This window comes from Phascolarctos cinereus, unplaced genomic scaffold, assembly GCF_003287225.1.
Source record: "Phascolarctos cinereus isolate Bilbo 61053 unplaced genomic scaffold, phaCin_HiC Scaffold_5;HRSCAF=322, whole genome shotgun sequence".
NCBI lineage: Eukaryota > Metazoa > Chordata > Mammalia > Diprotodontia > Phascolarctidae > Phascolarctos > Phascolarctos cinereus.
This window is the reverse complement of record NW_027555958.1, coordinates 405,122,765-405,143,940: the sequence shown is the minus strand read 5'-3', so window position 1 is coordinate 405,143,940 and position 21,176 is coordinate 405,122,765. Positions and strand designations below refer to the sequence as shown.

The 21,176-nt window shown below is 41.8% G+C and overlaps 1 long non-coding RNA gene across 1 annotated transcript; it reads left to right on the top strand.

Annotated features, from left to right (window-relative positions):
* The first annotated feature begins 11,438 nt into the window (after window positions 1-11,438).
* Window positions 11,439-12,181, top strand: LOC110206725 (uncharacterized). Its single transcript, XR_002324002.2, has 2 exons — window positions 11,439-11,501; window positions 11,694-12,181. It is a non-coding gene; the product is annotated as an uncharacterized LOC110206725 (long non-coding RNA).
* Window positions 12,182-21,176: the final 8,995 nt, after the last annotated feature.

The following is a 21,176-nucleotide window of genomic DNA, read 5'->3' as shown; positions in this document are numbered from 1 at the left end:
CTCATTTTATAGATAAGAAACTGAGGCCCAGAAGGGTTAAAATAAACTAACCTAAGGTCACACACAGATAGCAGGTAACAGAGCCAAGGATGACCACTAAGGTCCCTTCCAACTTGAAATTGAGAATCCTATGATCATATGACTTCTTTTCCTCTTTGAGGCAGCCCTAAATGTTTATTTTAACTCAATTTTCCAGGCATTTAAATGTTATGGAATACAGAGGGAGAAACATGTCATGGGATTTGTGCCAGACCTGTAACACCACTACCCCAGTGATCCTTCTTCTGTCTTCCCCAAGTACTGGGTCACAGAATCCAGGAAATCCTATACCTCTTAATACCTCCATCTCCACCCTTCCTCTGTCCTGTCTCCTTAGATCTTGGTCTAGACACAAACTGTTAGGATATCCTAGGCTGAGTCGGGCCTTCAGGACACCTACAGTAACAGTCCTGGGAAAGAGCCAGAAGGAAAAAGAGTCATCCCATTAATAATTTACAAGAAAAAATAAGTCTGCCAGTTCCAAGCCTGGAAGAACAAAGAGCTTTGGCTCCTAAGTCTCACCAAGATGTCTTGAAACTCTCTCCACATATTTAAGGGATCAACCTCATTTCCACTCCTCTATTCTCTCTTTCTCTCTCACTCCCATTTTTCTTCAGGGACACTTAAGATTCTGGGGCAGCTAGGTGGCACCCAGTCTGGGGTCAGGAAAGCCTGAGTTCAAATCCAGCCTCAGATACTTACTATCTGTGTGACCCTGGGCAAGTCATTTAACCCTGTATACCTCAGTTTCCTCATATATAAAATGAGCTGGAGAAGGAAATGGCAGTATCTTTGCCGAGAAAACCCCAAATAGAGTCAGACACAATTGAAACAACTAAACAATAGCTCATGATTCCCTGTGCAGCCTCAAGTCACAAGGGAATTTCAAAAGGCTTTACCAGCAGTTAAGGAAATGGGTAAAACCAACAACTTAAAAGAAATACAATAAACCCTCTTCCAGAGAGTTTGAGGAACACCAAACCAGGGTTCCTATCCCAGCAGCTCCTAAGCTGGCCATGCAGGACTGATAAATGCTTAAAAAGGCAACTCTAGTGTGTTGTTGTTCAATCATGTTTCAGCTGTGTCTGGCTTTCCATGACCCCATTTGGGGTTTTATTGGCAAAGATGCTGGAGTAGTTTACCATTTCCTTCCCCAGATCATTTTACAGATGAGGAAACTGAGTTAAGTAATTTGTCCACGGTCACAAAACTAATAAGTAGTGTCTGAAGCAGGATTTGAACTCAGAAAGATGAATCTTCCTGACTCCAGGCCAGGCACTCTATCCACTACGGCGCCATCTGGATGCCCCTAACTGTATTGTAGAGTGATACTATATCTGGAGTCAGTGAGCCCGGGTTTAGATCCCAGTTCTGCTACTTGCTAGCTGAGGCCACTCTCCTGATTGCTAGTACCTCCCCTTAAACACACACACACACACACACACACACACACACACACACACACACATCCCGCTCCCCTATGTAACCCTCTTCCAACTGCCATTTATATGTTATCTCCCCCTGTTAAAATGCTAGCTCCTCAATGGAAGGGCCTATACTGTTTCTTTGTATCCCCAGTGCTTAACAATGCCTGGTGCTTAAGAAAAACTTAATAAATGTTTAACCTATCTCTGTATCTATCTGTGTGCCTACCTATCTATCTATCTATCTGTCTATCTATCTGTCTATCTATCTATCTATCTATCTATCTATCTATCTATCTATCTATCTATCTATCTATCTATCTATCTATTTACCTATCTTTCTTTCTACCTACCTATCTACCTCTGTCTCTGTCTATCTACCTATCTGGGGGCCATCTCCAGTCATCCTGATCAACATCTTGCCACTGAACCCAGATGGCCCAGAGGAGAGAGTGAGGCTGGTGACTTTTTACAGCTCTTTCTCACTTAACTCCAATTCATGACATCACCTTCCTCATGTCATTGTCCTCTTCAAAAATGAAGGACAATCAACAACTTGTGAGTAGTAGTAGCTGCCCCACTGGGGACTCAACTGGCCACTTCCAGTTGGGCAACACAGCTCCTTCCTTCTTTCCTTCCTTCCTTCTTTCATTCCTTCCTTTCTTTCTTTCCTTCCTTCCTTCTTTCCTTCCTTCCTTCCTTCCTTCCTTCCTTCCTTCCTTCCTTCCTTCCTTCCTTCCTTCCTTCCTTCCTTTCTCTCCTCTCCCTCCCTCCTCTCCCTCTGTCCATGTAGAGAATTGTATCCTTACCTGAGGGTACTCTGCCCAAAGGAACATAAATTTTGATTGCTGGAACCTCATAAGGTATCTTGGGGTTTTTTAAGGACCATGCCTTAAACCTAAATCACTCTGACTCTGGGATTGGCCAACAATAGGTCCCAGCCCCAGCCTGGTCGTTGTTCTGGTTCTGGTGGCTCAGAGTAAATGTAAATAGCGATTTTTTCTATTTTGGCCAGAAACCCTGAGGGTCTTCCCCTCCCAGGACAAGGTAAAAGAGCCCATTTTTTTTTTGCCTCACTTCTTACCTCACCTTAATCACTGAATGGGCACTACCTCAGTCAAACTGAGACCTGGAAAAGACCTTAGTTTCAAAAGTCCAAGGTCTCCCACTGCATCCAGGGACATCTCCAGTTGTTCTGATCTGTATCTTGCCACTGGACCCAGATGGCTCCAGAGGAGAGAGTGAGGCTGGTAACTTTGCACAGCCCTGCCTCACTTAAATCCAATTCACTTGCAAGTCATGGCATCACCTTCCCAATGCCATGGTCCTCTTTGAGAACAAAAGACAAACAATAATATCTATTTATTTATCTGTTTATCTATCTGTCATCCCTTCTGGCTCAAACCTATAACCTTATGTTCTCTAATTAAACTTGAGTCTGTTCTCATTCAAAACCACTAGCTTAGCAATAAATCTACATAATAATACCCCCATCTTGGTTCCTGGCCACTGCCAGTGTACTTTGGCCCAAGAGTTCCAGACACCTCCAATTCCCCCTCTTCTTCCTGGAAGGCCTCACCCTATTGATCCCTGTTCCTCCCACCTGGCTAAAAGAACCAATCCTTCCAACCACTAAGATACCTCCATGGTAGCAGTACTTTTCCCTGATTAGGCTACATTAGCATAATTCCACCTGTAATTAGTATGTCACCATACACCTCCCCTCATACTAGGAAAATAATTTAAAATTTTTTTAACACACAATACATAGACAATCTATACAGATGGCAATGAGAAACATGCATTTCCAATCACCAGACACAGGAGAAAAGGGAGAGGGAAAGGACACTGAGAAATTTTGCCTCTTCTACGATTGTGTCTGGGTTGGCCCCTGGCCTGGGAATCTGTGCCAATGGAGATTCCTTGTTCTCATGGTCTTCTGGCAAGCTGTTTTCCCTGTCCTGAACTGCTCTTCTGCAGGAAGGTGATAAGTGTTTCTCAGGTTCAGGCGCACCCTCTTCTCCTACTCCCCCCCTCCATAAATTACAGAAATCCTGAGATGCAGAAGATCTCAGTCCTGGCCCCATCTCCTACTGGGCCTTTCTTGTCAAGTTAACTCCTCTTTCTGCCCTGGAGCATCCTCCCTGCCTCCCTCCCACTGACTAGGTGTAAGGCCACCCACAGAGCTCATTAATCATCTTCTACTGGGATGCCAGGCTGCAGGCACATGCAACAGGGAGGAAAAATAGGACAGGCTGACTGCTGCCCCGGGAAGTCAGTGACAGGGCAGATGGTTATTGAAATTAAAATTAGAATGACCAGGCAGAGAGGCTGTTAGCAAGCCAGCTGTTCACCTGATTCCTCTTCCTCCTGCATCATAGGATGCATGCATCTGTTTATATGTAACTAATTGCAAGTCATAAAAGCCCATCTCAAAGTGCCTCTGAGGTTCATGTCATGGCCCCATGGCCCTTGGGGTTTTTTGACAGGGCCACAGACTACACTCCACCCTTCATTAGGGCTGGGTGGCTGAGTGTAAGACCTGAGTGTCTGAGCTAGAGGGCCAACCCCCTTATTTGACAGATGAAGAAACTGACATGCAGAGAAGTAAAGTGAATTACCCAAGGCAATAAAGGTAGCAGATGGCAGAGCCAGGATTCAAACCCAGGTCTTAGGATTCCAGGCCATTAGGAGATAGAATTAGAAAATGTAGCTAGATTACTCCCAAATCATTTCCATTAATGGAACAAAACAATAATAACCACCTGAAAGCATGAACTTTGGAGATTAGCCCAATATTATCTCTAGTCAATCAATCAACAGTAACTGGCATTGACAGAGCACTTTTAAGGTTTGCCAAGCATTCTGCATCGATTATCCCATTTGAGGCTCAGAATAACCCTGTGATGCAAGAGGTCCAGGTTTTAATATCCCTGTTTTACTCTCTGGATGGGGAAAGACAAAGAGATCAGTTAGGGCCGAGACATCAAACATGTCACCAGCAGCACCCCCAGGGCCACCCAAACCAGGCTCACATGTAATTGGGAAATGTTTAACAAATATAATACACACGATGTAAATGAGTGGTTTTCTAAATCAATGTGCAGTCTACAAGGACGCTTATTTACCTGTTTCTATTTTATTTTGACACCTTTGATCTAGGGGATAGAAACACAAAAGTTATTGATAAAAATCTGTTGTTGTTGTTTTTTTAATTCTCATTTTAAAGAAAAGGAAACCAACTCAGAGAGATTAAGTGATATGGCTAAAGTCAGCCAGCTTGTAAATGTGTGGAGCGAGACTTGAACACAGGTGTTCCTGAACCCATGCCTGGCAATCTATCCACTATCTATGATTTATTGAGCATCCGCTTACTGAAGTGAGAGATATTGTACCAAGTGTGAGGGAGGCTGCAGAGATGAATGAAATCTTGTCCTTGCCTTCTAAATTCTTGTAATCTAGTTGGGGAAATAAGACCTAATTTTTCCTTTGATATATTAATAAAACTGTAACCTCACTAATAGTGACTATTTCTTCCACTGTATAGATTATAAATCCTTTACAATTTCCTATCTTGTGTGATTCCCACTTATGTCTTTCCATAAATCTTCTGTGTATGATACATGCATAAAACAAGCGGAAAATTCTCCTCCGTCTCTTTTTACATTGAATGTGCTAATGTTGTACTGAGGCTGTCCATCTCTTTTCTCTCATTCTTCCCACGAGACTGGATCTCATTCTTTCCCAGTCATCCAAGTCCTATATGACATCATTTATACCACTTTTGCTTACAAAGCCATCGCCAGTAATATTACAAGGCAATTGGCATTTGCCCAAGGCTCCATAGCGTGACTATGCTGCATTTTTTTTCTAATTTCCCAGTGATGGGGAGAAAATAGAAATAAATTGTCCCATCAGAGGCAGCTAAATGGCACACAATGGACCCAGAATCAGGAAGACCTGAATTCAAATCTGGTCTCTGACATTTATTTACTAGCAACCCAGGAGCTATATGAACACAATTACAAAACACTTTTCACACAAATAAAGTCAGATCTAAATAATTGGAAAAACATCAGTTGCTTATGGGTAGGTCGAGCTAATATAATAGAAATGAAATTTACTAGCTATGTGACCCTGAGCAAGTCATTTAACCTTGGTATGCCTCAGTTTCCTCAACTTTAAAATAGAGATAATAATAGGACCTTCCTCCCAGGGCTGTTGTGAGAATCAGATGAAATAATCTTTATAGAGCACTTAGCACATAGTTGGCACATAATAAATGCTGTTTCCTTCCTTCTGTCTATCCCTACCCCTACCCCAAGCCCCAGAAACTCTCCCTAGTAGGTTAGCCTCATGGGAATTTGCTACATGAGATGTTCTGACCTTGACAGCAGAGGATTCTCACCAGGCTAGGTAAGTCGAAGTCTGGGGGGGGAAAGGAATTGACATGTTTATTTCAGGGCATAGAGAGGCAGGATAATCTGATGCCTGGTTACTGGAGAGTACCCACTGAGCAGGACCTCAGACTTGGATGGCCACGCAGACTGTGAAGGCGATCACACAAGAGGTACCTGTCCCAACTTGGCTCTCTCAGGCTGGGTCCTCCCCAAGGCACACCTTGCTTTGTTAATGGGCAGGGACAGGTGGCATGCTGACTGAACACACCGTTACATCCAATTAGTCCCTGCCAAAGAGTGAACCAATTATGTAATAGTCTCTAACTCCATCCACCTCTGCCAAAGCGGGGCTTTAGCCTCGCCCGAGTGAGCAGCTGGCCTACAGCTGCTCCCTTGACAGAGAAAGATTGTTTCAAAGACATCAGGAGCAGGTCCAGCTGCAGCCCCCTCTGTGTGAGAATGTTTCTTATGTGACACAAGTCTCTTGCCAGAACTCTAGCTTAATGACTATTTGCCTGTGACCAAGTGGAAAAAATATCCCACGGTGCCCAGATTCCTCTCCCAGGCTTCCCCTCCCTTCCACCCCTCTTCTACAAACAGAAAACTTCCATTGTCTGGGGGGACTGCTGCTCTGAAATCCAGATAGTCAAAAAGTGACTTAACTGTGCATACCCTTTGACCTAGCAATAGCAAACACTATTAGACCTATACCCCCCAAAGAGATCAGAGAAAGAGAAAAATGGTCTATATGTACAAAAATATTGATAACAGCTCTATTTGTGATACCAAAGAACTGAAAACTGAGGGGATAGGTGCCCAACAGCAGGGAATGACTGAACAAATTATAGTATGTGAATGTAATGGAACTCTATAGAACTGTGAGAACAATGAAGGGGAAGAATGGGACAGCTTCAGAAAAGCCTGGGAAGACTTGGCTGAACTGATGGAGAGTGAAATAACTAGAATCAAGAGGATAAATGACACCAAGGCAACAACAACATTGTAAATACGAACAACTTGAAAAGACTTAAGAATTCAGATCATGGCAAAAACTGATCATAATTCTATAGGTCTGATGACGAAGAATTCTACTCATCTCTGAGTAGAAAGGTCATGGACTAAATATTTCAGAATAAGACACATTTGGGGGATGTGGCTGATACAGGAATTAATTTTGCTTGACTTTGCATATTTGTTATGAGGGTTTTTTTTTTACAAGAGGATGAGTATGAGAGAAAATAAGTGCTTGTTACTTGGGAAAAAATTAATTTTTTTAATTAAAAAGTGAAGGACACCCAAGATGGTATCTAAACACCACACCATATGATAATTAATTGAGGAATTCCACACATTTAGCCTGAAGAAGGAAAGAACTAAAAGAGTCATGACGCCTGTCTTCAGGCATTTAAAAGTCATGGGATACACCTTGTTGTGCTTGGCCCTAGATAACTGGAGAAGAAACAATACTTAAAACTTTCAGAGAAGCAGACTTGGATTTGATGCAGGGGAAATTTTATTAATAGTTAATGCTATATATTTGTTTTTAAAAAGGGCTTTGTTTTTTTTTTTTTTTTCCTCAAAGGGAAAGAGGTGGGAAGAAGAGAAAATAATGCTTTTAAATTGAAAGAAAATGTAATTTAATTTTTAAAAAAATATTAATGCTGCATAAAAACAGAATGGACTTCCTTGGGAGATGGTGAATGAAGGCTAGCTAGCCCCTTGTTGTGTGTGTCAGTAGAAGGGATTCTTGGTCAGGAGCTGGGTAAACCAGATGACCTCTGCCATCTGCTCCGATTCTCTGATTTTGTTATTCCCTGAGAGGCCATTTTCCTCCTCTGTTCTGCTGTCCGTTCTCCTAGGGCATGATCTACTGGGGGACTCATGAGAGGCCTCTCTCACACCAGGGAATGGATGATTTCTTGAAGATCCTGTGCTTTTCTCCCCAAATAAGATTACCAGAGATTTCAATAACAAAAGCAACAACAGTCATGATTAAGAGGAGGAGGAGAAGAAGGAGGGGAAAAAATGAGGAGAGTGCAAAGGAAAAGGAGAAGGGATAAAAGAAGAAAGAATTCTCCCTTCCCAAAAGCTTCATAATGGCAGGGACCATGCCAGAGAAAAGGACTGATATCTAAATTTAGCATCTCCCGTCTCTCCTGGCACCTAGCATAGCAGGGCTTCTCATGTTTGCTGAGCTGAATTGAATTAATGAACTACCCTGAAAAATTCTTTTCCCCAGCCCTTGACCCCTCCTTCCTCATTTCCCCACAAATTATACCAAATTTGAGATCAATCATTGTGTCTTTAAATAGCCCTTCCTTTCTGACCAGGACTAATCAGATAAAGCACTTAGTGGAAAACCTTGAACATTTCATTTTTAAAAGCACAGGATTAAAACCATTGCATTCTAATATGGAAGCATGCCCAAAGTTGCCTTTTCTCAATGATTGATGACTATTCCTGAATGCTTCAGAGAGAGAGAGAGAGAAACCAGGCCAGGTGTCTCAACCTGTTCATCTTCCTTCAAAATGCTCCCTGCACATCTGGCAGCCCCCCAAACCCAGAATCTGCACAGCAGTCCAAGAGGGTGAGTTTCAGCTGTGATACAGAGTCACCTATATTGACTGCATTCTCAAATATCCTTTCTATTTCCTGCTGTTTCTCCACTCCAAGAATTAGCTTCCTCATTGAAATCCTCGGGGATCTTTTAGAGAAAGGCTTCTTATTTGAAAGCAACCAGTCAGTTGGTTTCAGGACATGGAAAGGGGTTAGGGTTAGAGGTTGTCGGGCTTCTGGGGGGTAAGCTAATTTGTTTGCGTTTTGACTGTCAGGCTAAAAATCTGTATCAGAAGCAAGCAATCTATATAAACCCAGACCACAAAGAACCAAAAGAGCCGTGCTAATCCTCAAGCTTGGTGGTGGGCAGATTTATCTCCGGTTGGCTAATCCCTTTCAGGAATAAAAGGCTCCCTTGCCCTTTCCAAAGCTTGTAGTCTATTTTGCAAGCAACGCTTTACCTTTTCCACATTTGTTATTCAATAAATGTTTGCAGTTGGGTGGTGCAGCGGATAGAGTACCAGACCTGGGGTCGGGAAGACTCATCTTCCAGAGTTCAAATCTGGAGAAGACATTTACTAGCTGTGGGACCCTGGGCAAGTCACTTAATCCTGTTTACCTCAGTTTCCTCAGCTGTAAAATGCGCTAGAGAAGGAAATGGCAAACCACTTCAGTATCTTTGCCAAGGAAACCCTAAATGGGTTTGTGAAGAGTCAGACACAACCGAAAATGACTGAACAACAGCAAAAAAAAAATGCTTGTTTGAATGAATGAATAGATGAATGAATGAATGCAAGAATAGCCTTCCTTTAACATATCTGGTTAAAAATCCTATTGCCAAAGTTCCAAGGAAAAGTCTACACACAACTCGGCTGTTTACTAATTGTGTGACCTTGAACAAGTCACTTTAATAATGATAGCTAACATGTATATAACATTGTGCTAAGTGCCTTACAATTATTATCTCCTTTGATCCTCACAACAACCCTAGGAGATAGGTGCTATTATTATCCCCATTTTATAGATGAAGAAACTGAGGTAAACAGGTGACTTCTCAAGATCACATAGCCATCAAGTGTCTGAGGCTAGATTTGAACTCAGGTCTTCCCTACTCCAAGCCCAGCACTCTAGCTGCTTAATTTTATCACCATCCTACTTTTACACTCAGAGCCTCTTTTTCCACACCATAAAATTAGAGAACTGCTTAGATCGATCTTTAAGGTACCTCCCAGGTCCAAAATTTTGTGAACCTATGATACAGGAAAAAAGTTGGGATTATGTTCCATATCTAAAGTTTCAATTCTGAGCCCCAAAGAAAAGTTTCCAAAAGGGGTGGATCTTTACATGCTGATAACCACAAAACTCAGCAGCACTCCAGTGGGGAGCCATTCAAGAACTGCCTGGTGGTATTTGTGCCTCTGGCTACTTCTCCTCTATTTCTGCCTTCCAGGCAGTTCCACCCATCAATACCTCTTTGCAAAAGGGATCATGAGTTTAGATCTGGAGAAGACCTTAGAGATGATCTAATTAAACCCTTGTGCATTTTTCACAGAGGAGGATACTCAGGCCCAGAGAGATTAAGTAACTTGTCCTAAGATCACATGGTTAGTAAGTGGCTTAGCCTGACACAAAACAAATGTTTGGAGTCTGTAGCTCACCAGAGTCAAATGGTCCATATGGTATTTCTTCAGCCCAAGGCTGATGACCTTGGACTCTGATCCTCACCATGACCTCCACCTCCCCAGGGAAGTTGTTTTCCCTTTTTGTCTATTCTGGGCCTCGAGAAACAGCAGGCAAGTGATTGATACCAATGTTGAAATAGTGTAATGGGCAAGATCAAAACAAAATGACCAGTTATACCTTGTAGGGATTCCCTGTTGCTAAGCTACTACATGTACAGATCCTTGTTTAATCTGATTTTCAGTGGATGTGATACTATTCCTGCTTTCTAGCCGTCATCATCCTTCATCAGCTCTCCAATGGACTCAAGATTACATCATATGGCACCAAGATACTGGGCCTTGTCTTTAGCTGTATATCTTTGATCACCTTGTTTTACTCTCCCAACGCGCACACACACACACACACACACACACACACACACACACACACACACATACACAACTCACATCTCTATCAACACCTTTACTCCCTTTCATTCCACTCTCTTTCATCTTTTTACTCCTTCCCCTCCAAAACCGATGTATCTTTCAAAGCCTATCTCAAGGTCTTCCTCTTCCACATAGTCCACTTAGATCACCCCAGATTAAAGTGAGCTCTCTCTCTACTTACTACTTGAGCCAGTCATTTGACAAATGGTCTTTTACCACCTTGTGACCTTTTCCATTATTTCACTCACACTACATACTCTCACTTTCTCCCCAATTAGTTGGTAAGTTCCTTGAGAGCAGGGACTGATTCATAGATAGATAGATAGATAGATAGATAGATAGATAGATAGATAGATAGATAGATAGATAGATAGATAGATAATAGATAGATAGTTAGATAGATAGATGGTAGATAGATAGATAATAGATAGATAGACAGACAGATAGATAGATAGATAGATAGATCGATAGATAGATAGATAGATAGATAGATATACATATACATATATATATTCTGCAACGCCCAGCACAATGCCACGTGTAAACAGTAGGAGGCACTCAAATGTTTGTTGATTGGATTGGACTAAGCTGGTGACAGACAACTGACAGCCACAGTGACAAGGAATAATCAAATGAGTAGCTTGTGAACTCCCGAGGTATCTTCATGATGTCAATTTATATAACCACACTGTAAAAACAGGCAGCTTTGAAAACTGCAAGAACTATGATCGACACAAGGACCATGCCTGATTGCAGAGGACTGGTGATGAAGAATGCTATCTGCCTCTTGACAGAAGTGAGAGATTTAGGTATGGAATGAGACACATGTATTTTTGTATAGAGCCAGTGAGGGAATTTGTTTTGTTTGACTATACATATTTTTAACAAGGAATTTTTCTTTTCTTTTTTTCAGTGTGGTGGGAGAGAAAGAAAATTTCTGCTCATGAAAAAAAAACCACTAAAAAATAGAGGTGGGTGGCTGCAGATGAGGAATACTGCATACACTTTTAGATGAGGTCACTGTGTTGTTAGTTTTGCTTAATTGTTTTACTTTGTTACAAGAGAGCTCTGACAGAGTGTAGGTAATCTGGAAATGTCTGTGATACAAAAACAAAACACATCAATAACAGGTTGGTTTTATTTTGTTTTGTTTTGTTTTAAAGAAAATCAAGCATTTGCCTGAGACAGCTACAATGGTGGTAAAGAAAGACTCAGATCTGCTGAAACTGGGAAAGCAGCCATATTTACAGGACAAGGTCTGCCTGGTGAGACAACAGTCACGGGGGTATTTCCCTCGGTTCTATAATTACACTGTTCCAAATGCTATGCAACCTGCTACCATGACTCTGAAAAAAAGCAAAGTTTACCTCTGCCTTCTGAACACCTTGGTAGGGGGTATGTGACGTGTGTTAAGATTGAAGGAATAGCAGTAAGTAACATCATAAAATGTCATTGACCTTTAAATGAAGAAATCTTCTATCTAATGGAACCTTCTCATTTTATGAGAAATTTAACTAAGGCAGAGCAACTATGGCTTGTACCAGGGCTGCTAAATGTATAGAGCACTGACTCAGTCTAGAAGCAGAGAAATGGCAGAGTTTAACCTCTACTTAGTAAGAATAATTCAATAAAAAAAAAACCATTTACCAGATGGCCAGCTGGTGTTTCAGAATCTGTGTCCTCTCCCATCTGGATGGTATCACCCTCCCCCCTATAAAGCAAACCCGTGTGCTATGAGTTTGGGAGAGTTTATCTCCCCAGAAATAGTAAGTAACCTTAGAGGTCAAAGAAATGGAGCCTGCAGAGTTGTACTGATTCCATCTCGAAAGGGAGGCCTCCACTCTGGTCCCACCTAGATTTTCCGCTGAGATTTACTCAAGACTTCCTACCCCACCAAGGTATATATAACCACAGGGAAACAAACACTTCTCCTTGAACAGACCTGATCTTGGGTGACACCATAGTTATGCCAACTCCCAAATGGCCTAACAACCTGTCCTGCTCTGCCTCTGATATAAGGAAAGTGGCTGAGCAGCCTCACCTGAGAGGCCTGTCCTAAAGTTGTATAAAACTCTGTGTGTGTGTGTGTGTGTGTGTGTGTGTGTGTGTGTGTGCCTGTGTCTGTGCGTTCTGTGTGTCTGTGTTTGTCTGTGTGTGTCTTCAACCATTCAGTGGAGTTGCTATAACCACCTGGTAAATACCTATCAGCTGATGCTAATTAAGGTTTTTATCTTCTAGCCTTGTCTCTTGATTTATTGACCCCAGTCAATCAGACCTAGGTGGGAGGAATTACTCTCCAGGAGAGTCCTAAGATCTCTGGGCTAAGGAATTTCCCAACACCGCCATCTTCCTATCTTACCCTGGGGTATGCTTCTTTCTAGCTGCTTGCCTTACTCAGGTGGTGTTTGTGGTACCTGACCCAGGTGAAAATGTTAAGAGCTCTGTACTTTGCAGCAAGTACATCGAGCTTTGCCTGAGGTCCTAAATGGAGAGGTGAAGTAGCAGTCAAAACCAGAACAGACATGCTGGCTCCTAGTCCAATGGCCTTTGTATCTCCCTAATTCTGGGATAGCAGTGGCAGCTGCCTGGTGGACAAAGTCCAGGTGAAATGTAGGAAAAGAATGAAGAATTGGACAGAAAGAGATTTGTCACACTTCTTCTGGATGGGATTAACTCCAAAGCAGAGACAATCAATGAATGTAGTCATTTTAATTACAGTTATCCCTTCCACATGGAGGGGGTTGAGGGAACAGTGCTCCTGTGCTCTGGAAAATCCAGATAAACATTTTTGGCCCTTTCTTCATACCACAGAAGAAATCTGAATTTTTTTTTCTTTTTCTTTTATGGGTATTTACAGTACCTTATTGTAAAATTTGGGCTAAGTGTTTGGTCATAAGCTCCGGGTCGTCAGCTGGTCTTTGTCATCTGTGACTTCTGCAAAATTCCAAGACAATTTCCATTTAATTTTGTGTGCTGACCCATGATATGACAAAACTGAGATGGGGAAAGTCGCAATATAGAAAGGATAACTGTACTGGTTTCCCTCCCCGACCTGGCCCTAATTGTCCCTTTGTTGATGGAGGAGCAATGAAGGACCTTGAGAGGGAGAAATATTGTCTCTCCTGACATCATCTTCCTCTCCTGCCCCCAACTGAGGAAGAGCAGGTGGTGCTAAAATTAGGCAGAATTGTGAAGCCTTTGGTACCCTCGGCACTCTCTTTTTTTTTTCTTTTTAGCTAGGCAATGGGGTTAAGTGACTTGCCCAGGGTCACACAGCTAGTATGTGTTATGTGTCTGAGGTCAAATTTGAACTCAGGTCCTCCTGAATCCAAGGCCAGTGCTCTATCCACTGCGCCATCTAGCTGCTCCTCCCTCGGCACTCTCTGAGCCCCCTCCACCAGATACTCAGCAACCTCTTAATGTCCCTGCACCACCCGCTATTGAACCGCTATATAGCATCCACTATAGGACCCCATCCATGCCTGCCCTCCCATGACTGCATCCTATGGTCCAAGCATTATCCAATGTCAAAACTTACTTGTCCAACAAAGTAGACACCTATCAACTGGGGAGTAACTAAATAAGCTTTGGTACCTGAATGTGATAGAATGTTACTAAGCTATAAGAAATAAGGAATATAAGGAATACAGAGAAATATGCGTATGAGCTGATGCAAAGCAACGCAAGGATAACTAGGAAAATAATGTACACAATGATATATACAACAAAGTAAACGGAAAGAACCAAAGCAACAAGATGATTAAAATCATAATGTAGTTATGGAGAGTTGGCCTGCAAGAAGAGATGTCAGGCAGCATCTAGCCCCCTTTTTGGCAGCGCTAGGGGATATGAAGGTGGAACGTTGCATATAATGTCAGACTTTTTTGATTCACTGATTAGTTTTTCTGAATTTTTTTTCTCTAATTCTTTGTTTTTAGGGAGGAGGGGTATATTGGTGATGTCAAATGCAGATTATGTAAAAACAAAAGAGATTGATTTCTTTTTCAATCCTTGCCTACCAGTAGAATGTAAACTCCTTGAAGTCAGGGGCTGTTTTCTTATTTTTGCCATTATACTCCAGTACTCAGCATAATGCCCTTACTATGTAGTAGCCATTTAATAAGAATCCCTAGAGTTCCTGCTGGGTCCTGTGTTCTAGCACTTTATCAAACAATCATATGGGAAACATATCTGCTAAATGAATCACCAGAGCAGTGCTAACTCACAAATACCTTAAGGTCTTTGCATTCTCACTTTGCAGCAAGTACATCGAGCTTTGCCTGAGGTCCTAAATGGAGAGGTGAAGTAGCAGAGTCAAAACCAGAACAGACATGCTGGCTCCTAGTCCAATGGCCTTTGTATCTCTCTAATTCTGGGATAGCAGTGGCAGCTGCCTGGGGGACAAAGTCCAGGTGAAATATAGGAAAAGAATGAAGAATGAAGAATGAGGATTCTGGAGAAGCTAATCATAATATTAATAATAGCTAGCACTAATATAGTACTTTCAGGTTTGCAAAGTACTTTATAAATATTGTATCATTTTATCCCCTCAACAACTCTGGGAGGTAAATGCTATTATTATTCTCATTTTACAGATCAGAAAACTGAGACAGGCCAGTGGCACACAACTGTCTGAAGCTAGATTTGAACTCAGAGCTTCCTGACTGCAGGCCCAATGCTCTGTCCACTCTGCCACCAAGTTACTTTCACTTGTGTAATAATAACAATAATAACCCCTTTTCTATTGTACTGTAAGATTAACCAAAGGTTTTCCTCACAGCAACCCTCTGAGGAAAGTAGTGAAAATATTGTATCCTATTTTATAGATGAGGAAACAGAGACTCAGAAAGACGAAGTTACTGACCCAAAGACACACAACTCTTATTAAGTGGCAGAGCCTAGATCCAAATGCAGGTCTTCTGATGTGGTCTAGCCATTTTTCCATTATACCATACTCTTTGAATCTGATCTCATTGAACTTTGTGCTTATGAACTTAACATTGTCTAATTTCTGTATTTGCATAAAAGTCTATTTACATCTGGCTATGTCACTTTCATGCACATAAGCAGAAATGAGGAAGTTGAGGGCAGGGGTAGGTTTTAGGGGGCTGGGGAGAGTTGAGTTCCATTTTGTATATAGTGACCTTGAGGAGTGAGCAATGCATTGAAGGGGAGATAGGCAGCAGGCAGATTGGAGGTGAAAATAGATTTAAGAGTCAAGATCCAGGGATAATTCAAGCAGTGGGAATGGATGAAATCACCAAGGGAGAGAAAAAAGATCAAAGCCTAGGAAGACATCTGTTAAGGTGCAGAAGGCAGACAGCAAGGGAGACAGAGAAAGAGCTACTGGAAAGGTAGAAAGAAAACCATATATATATGCATGCAAGGGAATATTTTTGCATTGTCCAAAATAGCTAGCATTTATCTAGCATCTTCCATCTGAGATTACCTCCCATTTATTGTACCATATATGTGTATGTGCATATATTTACATACATATGCATCTATCTATATGCATGCATGAATGTACATAGCTGTTTGCTAGTTGTCTCTCTATTCTGATGTGAGCTCTTTGAGGGCTAGGACTGTTTTTCACTTTCTTTTTATCCCCATTGCTTAATACAATGCCTGGCACATAGTAAGTGCTTAATAAATGCTTGTTGATTGACTTTTGATGTAGTGCTTTAAGATTTATAATACCTGGGGCAGCTAGGTGGGCACAGTAGATTGAGTACGGGCCCTGGAGTCAGAAGGACCTGAGTTCAAATCTGGCCTCATACACTTGACATTTACTAGCTTTGTGGACCCTGGGCAAGTCACTTAAGCCTGTTGCCTAGCCCTCCCCCAACCTCCACCAAAAAAAAAAAGACTATGAAGTAGGTGCTATTATTATCCCCAATTTACAAATGAGGAAACTGAGGCTGGGAGGTTAAATAATTTGATCAAAGTCACATTACTAGTCCACTTGTGAAGGAGATTTGAACTCAGGGCTTGGTAACTCCCAAGTCCAGCATGCTGAATACAAAGGATTCAGAAAGGGACAAGAAGGCTGAACTGATACAGAGGAACAGGTATAGTGAGAATAAGTTTTATTACTTTCTATTCTACTATAAGAGAGTAGAAGTAAGTTTGTCAGTTTAACATAATTGATTCCATTTTAAGTCTCTATTTTGTGATTGAGTTATTTTGAGTAAGTTGGTTCTTTTTTTTGGGGGGGGGTAGGGGGGCAATCAGGATTAAGTGATTTGCCCAGGGTTGTACAGCTAGTAAGTGTCGGGCCAGATTTGAACTCAGGTCCTCCTGACTCCAGGGCTGATGCTCTATCTACTGCACCACTTAGTTGCCCCCCGGGTAAGTTGTTTTTCAATAAGAAGATAAAGAGTTGTGTCTTTAAACATTTGTGTTCTTACACAACTAATAAGCATATTTAGACTCTCTCATAAAACAAACCACCAATAAAAAATGTAAACAACCTCATCAGTACTTAATGTAATAAACTACCAATTAAATTATGTGGTAAACAAATTAGAAATGCCCATATTTAAAAACCATCAAGAAATCCATCCAAGAGGCCCCAGCCTTTGGCATGCTCCTTGGTCTTGACTAGGACAAGCTCCTCCATTCCTCCATATGTGACATTTGAGCATACCCATGTTCCCTTGAGGGCAGTGTTAACTGAAGGAAACTTGTCAGAAGGAAACACAGCCTCTGGCCAAGCAGAGAGGGAACCACGTTCCAAGCATCAGTATGAAGAACGCTTCCTGGGACCTCTAAGATTCGGTTGGTGGTTTGTTCTCAAAGGAGGAGGGCTAGTTATATTGCTTGCATGTTTTGACTAATAAACTTTGATTGCAAGCATTGAAAAAGTGTTAAGTATAATTAGTGTTTCCATCATGCTAGTGAGCATGCATAATGATAAGTCCGCTATAAGTGTGCATCGAATGTGCATCAAGAAAACAGCACACACAATGACTACAACAAGGTCCTTGGAAAGAATAACAGCCATGACATGAAACTGACCGCTCTGTAATTATACCGATCAAGCTTGGCCTGAGTGAAGAGGAGAAAATGTGCTTCCCTCCTTCTTTACAGAGGTGGACAATTATGCATATGAAACATGGCATACATCAGAGGCACGTGATGTGTTGGCTAGCTTTGCCAAAATTGTTCTGTTTTTGTTTTCTTTTCTTTTCATCTTGATGCTTCATTCTTTGTTACTGTCACTAAGTAGGAAGGGGATAGGGATATTTCCAGCTATGAAGGTGATAAAAAAAAAACCTTTGAATTAAAATTTTTTAAAGTAACTGTGAAAATGTAGTTTAATGGAAACCGGGGCATCAAGAAAGGGCCAGTCAACAGTGCTTTAGAGAGATCAAGTAAAATGAGTTCAGAAAAATGGGGGGGGGGAAGATTAGCTTTGACATTGAATAAAAAAGATCATTCTTGACTTTGACTTCAAGGGGAGCAGTTTCACTAGAATGGTCCAGCCAAAATCAGATTACAAGTTGCGGAGGAGTGACACTTAGTAAATGTTTGCTAAATTAATTGAATGACTGAATGAGTAGTGAGGCAGTAAGAATAGCAGGTGTAGACCACTCCGCTTGGACATTGGGCACTGAGGGGAGGTGGTGAAATATGGTGGGTAGCTTAAAGGATCTCTCCTTTTATGCCACATTCCACAGGAAAACTATATCTGGTCACTTTCACCAAAGTTCTATCCCTCATGTCTCATTATACCTTTAGAGTTTTTCTAGCCTCGGACAGGAGAGGGCAAGATCTGGCAGGTTCTATCAATTGGGAAATGCTTTGAGTAAGGGGGAGGTGGGAGGAACCAGACTTTGTTTCTAGCTCTCACAAACTCAGTATGAAGAAGTTCATCACCAGACCGTTAGCCACTGTGGGATGAATTTTCTGTGATAATGATTCATGAATTTGATTTATTGCTTTGGTCTGGATCTGTGATTTCACTGGTATAGGGGACTTTGGGACAAGGAAATTCCCTCTACCTGTGTACAGACCATTTTTATGAAACTTATAATCTTGGAGAGTTGCATGAAGCATTGAGAGATCAGGTGACTTGGCCAGGGTCACACAGCCAGTATTTGTTAAAGATGGGACTTGAATCCAGGTATTCCTGTCTCCAAGGTTGGACTTCTCTATTACACAATACTACCCTACCTCTCCCCATTGAGCTAGTGTATCTTCTGTATATTTATACCTATATTTATGCCCTGTGTGACGTCAGTACCTCTTGGAGACCTCTGAAGAGAAAGAACTGAGAAAAACATCTGCTTGGTAAAAATGACAGGCATCAGGCATGATGCTTGAATTGGTGGGTAGAGACCCAGAGACAGATGAGGCAAGATTCCATGTAACTTTTTTTTCAATGATATCCAAAATGATTATACTTACTGGCATTTTTCAGTAGTTACTCTCATATGGGGTCTCCCCACTTCAATGGGAAAAATACAGAATATCAATATCCAAACAAAATAAAATAGGGAGAGATGAGGAATACGGTGATTATTTTGGATTGTAAAAGTTTTGGGTTTTTTTTTTCATTTTACAAAAAGAATTTACTTCTCAGGTGCATTTTAAATTATTTGCCTGGGACATCTAGGTGGTACACTGGATAAAGCTCCAGCCTTCGAGTCAGGAGGACCTGAGTTCACATCTGGCCTCAGACACATAACACTTATTAGCTGTGTGACCCTGGGCAAGTCACTTAGCCCCAGTTGCCTTAAAAAAATTATTTGCCTAAATTATCTTTTGCTACAAATGTCTTATTTCTCTAAATAGACAATAAATCCTTGAGGGAAAGTATTACTGTTATATACTATTTATATGACTATCTTATACTTCGTGCCCATGCTCGCCTCCCCAAACTGCCTTCAGTGTTTTATACATAGCAGACATTTGTTGCCTGACACAATTTGGGGAAAACATACCAATTGTATAAAGTAGGACCTACCCACAAATGAAATCAACCATACTACTTTCTTACTTCTCCAATGAAAAATATAAAATATCCTTCCCTCCCCACCTTAATTTAAGCAATGAGTCTTTGCCCATCACCACCCCTTCCCAAAACCATTAAAACCATTTTATATATGACTATATCTTTTTTCTTTTTTTTTTTTTTTAAAGATGGGGTATTTCTATCTCACCTAGACTGGAAGTGCAGGGGCTACTCATGGCCTACTCTTATTCTGATTTGCATGTAAACTGACTTTGATCTGCAAGATTTCCAGCCTTAGATGGTTTGTGACTCTTTAGATAGCCTGGTGCTCCTCCCCTCCCCCATTCCCAGAGGCTCATCATATTCATGTGAACTTAATATAGTCACTCAATGGGCTTAGCTCACTGCAACTCAGAGCTCGCAAGCTCAAGATGCACCAGTCTCAGCCTCTTGGGCAGCACGAATGGCAGACATGTGCTACCACACACCAGCCCATGTTCTTTCCCTAAAGAGCCATCTGCCCAAGTCCCCTCAGAGCCCCAGCATGCGCTATCACCATGGAGTCCACCTGCTACCTGAAGAGGTTCCCCACGGAGTCAGCCAGCAAGCCACGGGCCCAAAAAAGCTCAGTATGGGTGGGTTGTTCAATTGGAGTTTATTATGTTCTCACAGCATTGTTTATAGTAAAGGTGAATGACAGTATCCCACTTTACACAGTAATGAAACAACTCAGTGAGGACTCAGCCAGCTAAGCAACTTACATGGCAGATGAACTGCTATAGATCTGTTGGGTACATGAAGTGTGTTCACAGGGCATGAAGTGCCAAAGGGGCTGGTGTACACTCCAAACCCACCTACCTTCTCTGCACCAGGAAAAAGGGGAAGGAACCCAAGGAGAGAAAGGAAAAAAGAAGCAAGATGGGAATAGCTTGTGGAAAAATTCAGACCCTAAACTTGTTTAGGTCAGGGGTCCAATAAGAAAACATTTATCCCTAAACTAGGATTCCCAGGTACCTCCTTTCTTAACCTACTACACTGTTGCCGGGAGTCCTTGGAAGTCACAAGGGTAGGAAGACAGAGATCTCCACTTTTGGATTCCTTCTTATTCAGACACCAAATCATATACCCTCTTAATGCCAGTGCTGAGTCTGCCATTTCTGCTTTCTAATACTGTTGAGAGCCACAGATTCAAGGAGGGATAACAGTTGGCCAATTTAAATACTTCATAGAATGGACAACCTAAAATCTTTTTCCAGCCTTGCTTGCAAGGGAGCACAGGTAGGAATAAAAGGGTTCTGGGACACAGAGTGCTGAAGAAAAGGTGTTCAGCCTTTTCAATACCCTGCTCATCTTTCCCCCTTCTTATTGCTGGGGACCCTTCCAAAGCTAGCTCCATTTCAGAAGGAACAGGAGAGAGGGGGAGAGAGAGGAAAAGAGAAGATGAGAGAGGGATAGGAGAAAAAAGGAAAGGGAAAAAGAAAGGGAAAGGGGAGGGGAGGGAAATGAAAGGAAGGAAAGGGGAGGGAAATGAAAAGAAGGGAAGGGAAGGGAAGGGGAGGGGAGGGAAGGGAAGGGAAGGGAAAGGAAGGAAAAGAGAGGAAAGGTGAGAAGAGGGAAGGTGAGGAGAAAGAGGAGGGGAGAGAAGAGAGAAGGAGGAAAGAAGGAAGGAAGGAAAAGAGGGAGAAAG